Here is a 10423-nt window from a genome sequence, read left to right as displayed (position 1 = left end):
ATTCTTCTATCAGAGCTCTTACCTACAAAATATCCACACAACTAAATGATCTTACTAAAAAAAAAAAAAAAAAAGTGACACCCTGGAGTCTCCCATGAGGAATAAATGAGATGAAGCTCTCAGCACAGCTCCTGGCTCAGGATGGGCTTTCACTCATTGCCACCTGGTGCCATCAGCTGTGCGATCCTCCAGGTGAGAGAAAATACCTGGGGTTCACACGCACCTTTAAACAGGGAAATGGCATACCTCCACTTAGGAGCTGGAAAGAGCCCTGGAAGATTGTGTATAAATTGTTTACCTTTCTTTTCTAAACGGAAAAGAAAAATTTAGAGGGAATAAAAACAAAACAAACACTATGGTTTGCCGTTTTAAGCTTGCGTGGAAAAAGCTACCTCAGAACTAGCAGGATCTATAGTGGACCTATTGCGCCATCTTGTGGACATAAAGGGAAAAGACACAGAGCGAAACGATCTGGTCAAGATTTTGTTTTCAAAGTTCATTTACTGGAAAAGTGTTTTCTCGTCGGAATACTTTAAATTCTCTATTGGTTTCACCTGTTAAGAGATTTCCTTCAATTAATTAAAACAAAACAACAACGTTATAAGCACTAAACCCAACACAAAATTTCCCAAGTCATTTAGTATGACCTAGAAGGTGGTCAGTGAGGGGGGAGAGAGTGAATTTTCAGCGCCCACTTACCCATCCGTCTTGTCCTTCTCCACCAACACTTTGTGTTTACTCTGGCACATGGACAGGAAATGCCCCAGAGACTCAGGGCTCTGTCTTCCCAAAACATTTTACAAGACTGCAACTCTCAAAGGACTAACGGACCATACCATAGCCTCCATCAGACTGAGTCCAGTACTAGATGGTGCCCGGCTACCACCACTGACTGCTCTGACAGGGATCACAATACAGGGTCCTGGACAGAGCTGGAGAAAACTATAGAACAAAATTCTAAATCACAAAAAAAGGCCAGACTTACTGGCCTGACAGAGACATGGGAAACCCTGACACCCTTTTAGCTCAGTAATGAAGCCACTCCTGAGGTTCACCCTTCAGCCAAAGATTAGACAGGCCCATAAAACAAAACAAGACTAAAGGGGCACAACATCCCAGGGGCAAGGACTAGAAGGCAGGAGGGAACAGGTAAGCTGATAATGCGGACCCCAAGAAAAACGGGAAAAACAACAACAACAAAAAAAGAATGCAACCATCACTTGTAACCAAGCTGAATGCTGGTCAAGGGCTTGTGCTTTGAGTGGGTTTTTTGTAGGTGTGTTTTTCTTCTGCTTTTTAAATTAAGGCTGTTCATGATTAGGAAACCCTGGTGGCATAGTGGTTAAGTGCTATGGCTGCTAACCGAAGGGTCAGCAGTTTGAATCCGCCAGGCACTCCTTGGAAACTCTATGGGGCAGCTCTACTCTGTCCTGTAGGGTAGCTATGAGTCGGAATCCACTCGACGGCACTGGGTTTAGTTTTTTGGTTTGGTTTATGATTAGGGCTCCCCACCCCACCCTGCCCAGGTGTTTGTGATGAGGAAGGAGGACAACGGCAGTCACCTGGCCCCCAAACGTGAGTAATAATAGCACACCTGGGTGCCCACAGCTGTTCTGAGGCCCTCTCTTTAGTGCTACTGTAATTGCTAACAGACAATAGTCATAGCAGGCGCTCTTGATTGAATTCTTGTGATGGGCCAGGCACTTGAAAAACACTTTTGCTAATCCTCACACCAACCCTGCAAAATAGAAACCATTGTCCTTAGCGTGCAAAGTAGATACTGATGCTCATGCAAAATAGACACTGTTATCCTCATCACAGAGTGAGGGGACTGAGGCCCAGAGAGGCTAGCTGACTTACCCGAGATCACACAGCACTGAGTGGCAGTCAAATCACACCTGGGTCTGACTGACTCCAAAGCTCCTGCTCCTCCCACTGGGCAGTAGGCCCCTCGTTTACTGGCTCACAGGCCTGTGACCTGCCAGACTCTGGGCCTGTCCTGGGGTCTCTGGAGTCTGCTCGGTGCTGCCATCTCCTCAGTACCAATGGTGGTGCAGGCTCCGTGGCCAGCAAATCCAGCGGGAAGGGATTAATTATGGAGATAGAGCAAAAGGCAGCCCAGGGAGCTGTGGCTGGAAAGGCCTAGGCAAGGGGAGGGGACATTGTCTAGGAGTCAGGAGAGCCAGGTCCTGGCCCCAACCCCACTCCTGACCCACCATGGGGCCTAGAGCGAGTCCCCACTGTGACCAGAGCCTGGTGGTTGATAACTGCCCCTGGCTGCTTGGCCACCGTGAGCTGCACCATCCTCACCTGTAAAACAAGAGGCTTGGACTGAGGGACATTCTCTAAGGCACATCAGTTCTTATGGTTCTGGGCTTCTCCCAGGAGCCAGGGGATACGCAGGGTCGACAAGGTACTGACTCTGCAGCGAGAAGCCCAGGGTGCCCTGGGGACACCGTGAGGACACACACAGCTTGTCTCAGAAAAAGGCTCTCCCTGAGGGCTCCTCATGAGGAAGTGTGGGTGACTCCCCCAGCACCTCTTTACTCCTTTGACCTGTCTCCCCTCTATCTGCCTCATCTTTCCATTGTCCCCCACCTCCCTTCCTCTCTTTCCTGTTCTACTCCTGCATTTTTTAAACTTTGTCAGCAAGAGATAAACCCAACAGTAGCTTGTATCCGCCTGTGTATACCCTACCTGCCCGCCCTGTCGCCTAAGCCCCAAGGCCAACCACTGTCTTCAACTTTGACATCTTCATTGCATTAGAGATCCTGGATCAGCATTTTAAAATGATAGACTGGAACAGAAGGGAATGGAATAGAATAGATTTGAGGACGTCACGCGTATCGTAAAACAGTATTTCCAATAAAGGTAAATATTGTTCCATAGAACTTAGGTTTTAATTTTATAAACGTATTCATGTGTGCACTGTGTTGGGATGTAAAGCTTGCCTCTTCCTGCGGGTTGCAGCCTAAGGAGGCTGGAATATCCTCCTCTGGATTAACCTGGTGCCCCAGGCTTCACCCACCAGACCTGTGTCACCTCCAGCTGGGGAGGCCGTGGTGCCGGCTGGGTGACTCTCCAAGGTGGACTATTGGTCTTTCTCTGTCACAGGCCACAATGACTGTGAGGCAGAATCTAGTCCTTGACAGTTGTCATGGATTGAATTGTGTCCCCCCAAAATATTTGTCAACTTGGCTAGGCCATGATTCCCAGTATTGTCAGCCATTTTGTCATCTGATGAGATTTTCCTATGTGTTGTAAATCCTACCTCTATGATGTGAATAAGGCAGGACTCAATCTACAAGATTAGATTGTGTCTTCAATCAGTCTCTTTTGAGATATAAAAGAGAGACAGGAGGAGAGAGACAGGGGGACCTCATACCACCAAGAAACAAAAGCCAGGAGAATAGCACGTCCTTTGGACCTGGGGTCCCTGTGCTGAGAAGCTCCTCAATCAGGGAAAGATTGAGGACAAGGACCTTCCTCCAGAGCCGACAGAGAGAGAAAGACTTCCCCAGGAGCTGGGCCCTGAATTCTGACTTCTATCCTCCTAAACTGTGAGAGAATAAACTTCTGTTTGTTAAAGCCATCTACGTGTGGTGTTTCCGTTACAGCAGCACTAGGTAACTAGGACAATGGTGCTCGGAGGACCATACTTCTTCTCACGCTCAGGCAAATCCTTATCTGGAGGCAGAAAGTGGCCTACATGACACCCAAAATCATTCAGTCAACCGTCACCCAGCATTTGAGAGCGCCCTCATGCTCAGCCCTGTGCCGGACGCTGAAGCCCCTGATTCTCTGGAGACACCCAGCCTGGGGCCACCATTTCTACCCCCAAGGACTCCACTCATTATAAATGTCACTAAGTCCAGCTCTACTCATGGAGGGAGGAATTAGGCTCCGCCTTTGTAAGGGAAGCGCGTCAGAGACTTTGTATACGTGCTTCAAAACCCCCACACCTCACACCCCAAGACCTGGCATCAGGCCAGGACTAGGGTAAGGCCAGCAAGATGCCCAGGTCACAGAAGTCAAGGAGGCACTCACAGGCTCATGGGTACAGATGTAGCCAACATATGACCTTCTCAGGTTTCCAGAGGAATAGAGTGAGAATATTGGGTTGGGTTTAGGTTAGAGTGAGAATATTAGCTGAAGGCTGAATTGTCACGTGGAAGAAAAAGGTTTCTGTTCATCCAAAGATACTGCTAAGAGAATGATAGGCAAGCCACAGAGGAGGAGAATGTATTTTCTGAAAATACAAAACATCTCTGTAGGAAATTAAACAAAAACAAAAAAACAAACCCAGTGCCATCGAGTCATTTCCGACTCATAGCAACCCTATAGGACAGAGTAGAACCACCCCATAGAGTTTCCAAGGAGCACCTGGTGGATTCGAACTGCTGACCCTTTGGTTAGCAGCTGTAGCACTTAACCACTATGCCACCAGGGTTTCAGGAAATTAAAGAAGACCTAAATAAATAAGGGAATACATTGTGTTCATGGTTCGGAAAAACTCAATATTGTCAAGATGGTAATTTTTCCAAAACTGATTTATAGATTCAAGGCAATCCCAACCAGAATCCCAGCAGGCTTTTTTGTAGGCATTAACAAGCTGATTCTAAAATTCATATGGAGATGCAAAAGTCGTAGGATAGCCAAAACAATCTTGAAAAGCAAGAGCAAAGTAGGAGGACTCACACCACCTGAATTCAAGACTTATTATAAAGCAATAATCAAGACACTGTGTTACTGACATCAACATAGACAAATACCCGGCTGACTCAGAACTGAAGCCACTCCCGAAGTCCACCTTTCAGCCAAAGCTTAGACAGGCCTATAAAACAACGACACACGTAAGGCACGTGCTTGTGAGTTCAATCAAGTATACGAGAACAAATGGGCAACACCTGTCCAAAAGCAAACAGGAAAACTGGATGAATGGACACAGGGGACCCAAGGTGGAAAGGGAAAGGGGGAGAGTGCTTACACATTGTGGGGATTACAACTGTCATGTATTGAATTGTGTCCCCCGAAATATGTGTCAACTTGGTTAGGCCATGATTCCCAGTATTGTGTGGTTGTCCACCATTTTGTGAGTTGCCTATGTGTTATAAATCATAATCTCTCCCTGTGGTTAAAGAAGATTAGGGTGGGATGTAACACCCTTGCTCAGGTCACATCCCTGATCCTCAAGATACATGCAGGCAGAGAGAAAGCCTGCCAGACTCGCCAGCCTGCCCACCTGATCCATGGATTTTGGGCTTACCTGCCCCCACAACCTCGTAACACAATTCCTTAAAAAAAAAAAATATATATATATATATATGAATCTATGTAGGTATGTATGTACCTATTTGCTTTCTGTCTATCTGGAGAAGTCTGACTAATTTTTCCCACAAAGCAATAAACAAGTGCTATTTTTTTTTATAGGACACCTAAATAATGACTCTGTGTATTGCTGTGTTACTGAGAATGTCTGCAAAAGAACTGCCTACATGATGCTAAGTCATGTAAGTGAAACCAACCAAAACACCAGACTCGTTGCCATTAAGTCAATTCCAACTCATAAGGACCCTAAAGGACAGAGTAGAACTGCCCCATAGGGTTTCTGAGGAGGAGCTGGTGGATTCAAACTGCCCACCTTTTGGTTAGCAGCCGAGTGCTTAACCACTGCGCCACCAGGGCTCCAAAACAAGTAAAGTCAGGGCAAATGGCGGAATCTCTCAGAATAGAATAAAGAAATCTCAGAGGGAAGAAGAGTTGGTGTGACGGATTCTTGGGTTGTGCAGTTTTATCATCAAGGCACTTCATTTTACCATCTTCCTTTTCTTAAAAAAGAAAAGCCAAACCAGTTGCCCTCGAGTCGATTCCCACTATGGTGACCCCATGAGTTGAAATAGACTCGATGGCAGTGGGTGGTGGGTATGGTGACCCCATGAGTGTCAGAGTAGAACTGTGCGCCGTAGGGTTTTCAATGGCTGATTTTTCAGAGGTGGCTCACCAGGCCTTTCTTCCGAGGCACCCCTGGGTGGACTCGACCCTATGACTCTTCATCTGTTTGCACCGCGCAGGGACTTGAATGTGCCCCACAATCCACGGCCCCGTTGATACCGCGATCCCAAGACAGAACAGACCACAGCCATTCTAAAAGCTCACTCTGAGAGAGGGGCCCTGGCCGGGAATGATGAGAACAGAACAGAGCTATAGGGCTGGCGTTTGAGACTGGTCCTTTCTTCCCGTTTAGGAAATAATCATTTCGGAGCCCTTGGCTCCACCCCATCACTAGGCAGTAACTAAGGCGCTTCTGCCCCCTGGTGGAAAACTTTAAAAGTGCAGGTCTACCTTCAGCGTGATTATCTGTAGTTTTTTTTTTTTTTTTTATCTGAGGTCATCTTCAAAGCTACCTTTTTTTTCTTAAAGGGTCCCTGGGCTTGCAGCAATCACACGGTGAACTAATAATATTTCTAGATTTCGGAATTCAGCAGGGCAACACTAGAATTGTAAGTAACATCCATGACCTAAAACCCTCAAATCATAGAATCATGGTCTTCGATGGAACACATGACATCACTTTATCAGTAGCCCCTCACCTCCCTCCCCCCACACCCCTTTCCTTCCAAGCGGCAGTGGGCACAGAAGAAGCATCACCAGCATCAGGCCATGGGCCTGTGTTCCATCCTGATACCTCCAATTGGTCGTGTGACTTCTGAGAATTACTCAACATCCCCGAGTCTCAGTTTTCTCAACCTCAAAGAAATCAATGTGCTTCACAGAGTTTGTGCAAGGGTTAAATGAGATAGTGTGTGTCGGGGGCTGCAAACTCCAATGCCTCAGGGGCCAGGCAGGTCACAGGAGACTCACAAACCAAAGAGCACAGCCCCTTCCCAAAAGAACCTTCCCCACCCTGGCCCGGCCAGGTGTTAAGTAGAAACATGGCTCCATCTATGGTTTTCCATGTTCACCTCCAACATGTATGTGTCCAGGAGATGACCAGTAACGGTGGGGATTATTACTGTCTGGCAGCTCCTCAGGACTCCCCTAAACGCTATCCCTGGCAGGTGTTGATGTAGGGACAGTTTTTGTTTATTCGCTGTGAGCCTGGCTCTGTGTGAGGGGTGCTGTAAACACCAAGACCAACAGGACACAGCCCACAGCCCCGTGGATTTTGTGGGCAACTAAGGACAAATATGGAAATCCTGGCAGCGTAGTGGTTAAGAGCTACGGCTACTAACCAAAAGGTCAGCGATTCAAATCCAGCAGGCGCTCCTTGGAAACTCTATGGGGCAGTTCTACTCTGTCCTATAGGGTCACTTTGAGTCAGAATCTACTCGACTCGTTTTTTTTTTTTTTTTTTTTTTAAGGACAATTACGGATCCCTGGCGGCGCAATGGCAACAGGTAAGGACAGTTACAGCAGCTGACATGTACGGAGCATGTGAGGCAGTGAGCTATGAATCTCACATGTGTGGTCTTGTTTAATCCTCAGAAAAACTCTGTGAAGTGTGTACCATTATTTCTCCTTTTTCAAGATAAGGCGACTGAGAGTCAGGGAGGGTGAGCCACAAAGCTGCAGCCTTTTCTAACCTCCTCCACCCCTCCAGCCTGAGCCCCTGTGAAGACCCCAAGCCACCTCACAGGAAGATGCTGTATTGAAATCACCTGGAAACAACATTTCTAGCACGGAATTTCTAGTTTGCACCTGAATTGCCATACATTTTCCATACACTTTTTAAACAGTTTTTTTGGCTTGCCACTTAGCCCCTAAGGACGTCTGTCAGTCTGCTTTTCAGCGTGCTAAATCTCAGTCCCCATAGTCTTTGGCTACTGGAAAAGATGTTTTCAACAATTGCCCAGGCTTCCTGGGGCTCGCTGACGTGCAAAGTTCTAGCTTTCATCCCCCTTCCACTGCCCTCACCAATACCACCGTTGATGTTTCTGACGCCACCAGAATGCTGAACGTATAAAGGGGGGCTGAGTGATTTGAGTCCATGGCTGTCAGATTGCGGTACTGTTGTGGCTTGCACATTGCTGTTATGCTGGAAGCTATGCCAGCAGTATTTCCAATACCACCAGGGTTGCTCATGGTGGACAGGCTTCAGCAGAGCTTCCAGGCTAAGACAACTAGGAAGAAAGGCCTGGTGATCTACTTCCAAAAATTAGTCAGTGAAAACTCTATGGATCGTAGCAGAATATGGTCCTATATAGTGCTGGAAGATGAGCTTCACAGGTTGGAAGGCACTGCAGAATAGCCACAATAATGGATGTGAGTAGACCAAGGGTCATGAAGATGGTGCAGGACCGTGTTATACATAAGGACACCATGAGCTGGAGCTGACTCGATGGCAACCAACAACAAGATTCGAGCGTCACTGTTGTTCACTCGGGGAGGAAGGGTTAGATCTTAGTTATTCGAGAGGCTTTTCCCCACCACCCCTAGGCTGGTATGGCAAGGCAGTTTTCAGAGCCAGCCCCAGCCCACCATGACAGGAGTGCAAGGATGGGATCAGAAAGACCAAGGACTTGGTCTTGCCTTGTTGGGTTATGCAGAAAAACATCAAGCAGGAGGGAGCTGGCCTGGGCAAAGATGTGGCAAAGGCAAGGGAGAGGAGTTGGCAAACCTTTGGGTCACTGTGTTTGTATGTTTTGGTTGCGTGTTTGCTGTGTTCACAAAACCTTGGGTTCAGGGTGGTGCTGCCTAGCTGTTAACCACCTCCTGTAGCGGGCTTGAACTTGCAAGCTGCACACAAGCTTGGATTTGTGAATTCTAAGTATTCTACTAAGAACTTGTCTTAAACTCCATCATCTTGAGTTTAATCAAACCCCAAGTCCTTTGAGCCCTGGGGGCTCCCTACATTTGCTCTGAGTTCGACAAGCCCTGCTCCAGTGCCACAGGTCTGCTCCTGCCTCAGGGCCTTTCCGTGCTGTTCCCTCCCACTGGAACACACTTCCTTCAGGTATCCCAAGGCTTACGCTTTCTCTTCACTCAAGTCTCGGCTTCAATGTCACTTTATGGGTAAGAGTGTCTCTGCTCACTCTGTAAGACGGCATAACACCCTTTTACCCTGTTTCTCTTGCTTCTTCTAAGCATGGGTCACTACTTGGTGTTAGATGATGCACTTGTTTGGTTTTTCCCTCTCTGCCAGAATGTTAGCTCATGAGAGCAGGGACTTTGTGCACTGATGGAGCCCTAGTACCTGGAATCGCCTGGCACACAGCAGGTGCTCACAAATATTGGTTGTATTTTTTTCACAAAGACTCACCCCATTGCCTCCCTCACACACGTTCATGCAGGGCTCAGGCAGAACAAAGTCTAACGTGGTTTTTTTCCTCCAGGCTTCTAGAGCAGTCTTTGGGAGTACAACATTCCACCAGTGCGCACTTTCTAAAAAAAAATTTTTATTGTGCTTTAGGTGAATCTTTACAGGGCAAATTGGTTTCTCATGCAACCATTTATATACAAATTGTTTTCGTGAGGTTGGTTGCAATCCCCACATTGTGTCAGGACTCTCCCCCTTTCCCTTTCCACCCCAGGTTCCCTGTGTCCATTCATCCAGTTTTCCTGTCCCTTCCTGCCTTCTTGTCTTTGCGTTTGGGCAGGTGTTGCCCTTTTGGTCTCATGTACATGACTGAACTAAGAAGCACGTTCCTCAAGTGTGTTATTGCTTGTTTTACACACCTGTCTAAAGCTTGGCTCCAGGGTGAACTTCAGAAATGGCTTCAGCTCTGAGTTAAGAGGGCGTCTGGAGGCCATAGTCTTGGGGCTTCTTCCAGCAGCTAGCACTTTGATAACTAAAAGCCCCATCACTTCTAGCAGGCCCAGCTTCACCATTGTCCCAATCCGTATTTCCAGCTCAGTCCCATGTTTTTCAGAAGTTACTCAATAGATGGCCCTTGTTACTACATTTTTATTATGAAACAATAGCATCTAATGCAGAAAAGACCTGTCTAAGATCACACAGGCACATTTCTTTGTGCAGTCAGATTTTTCCCGTTGGTTTCTGCGTGTTGTTGCTTAAAATGTTGACCCAAGGGTTTGCCAACCCCCTCTCCTCTCCCTCTGCCTGTCTTTGCTCAGCCAGCACCCTCCAGCCTTCTGTTTTTCAAATATGGCTTGTGACTTGTGACCCATTGATGGTGATAAAATTAATTTAGTGGATTGTGAACAGCATTTTAAGAAAAAAAAATAGAAGAGGAGATACTGAAAGTGTGTTTCTTGCCCTGGGACATAGTCAAACAAGTTTGAAAGCCCTGCTCTGGCCTATGTGGGCTGAAAGAAGTTTTAGTACTATCTGTTCTCGTTAGTTGTCTTCAGAAGATGCTAGGAGGGGGTGTTGACACTCCTGGTGGTCCATGTCAGGTTGTAGAAAATGGTCAGTTCTCTTTTAAAATATCCCCAGTGGCAGTATGGGCAGTGGACACACCTA

This window comes from Loxodonta africana, chromosome 1, assembly GCF_030014295.1.
Source record: "Loxodonta africana isolate mLoxAfr1 chromosome 1, mLoxAfr1.hap2, whole genome shotgun sequence".
NCBI lineage: Eukaryota > Metazoa > Chordata > Mammalia > Proboscidea > Elephantidae > Loxodonta > Loxodonta africana.
The sequence above is the reverse complement of the archived record's forward strand: the minus strand, read 5'-3'. Positions refer to the sequence as shown.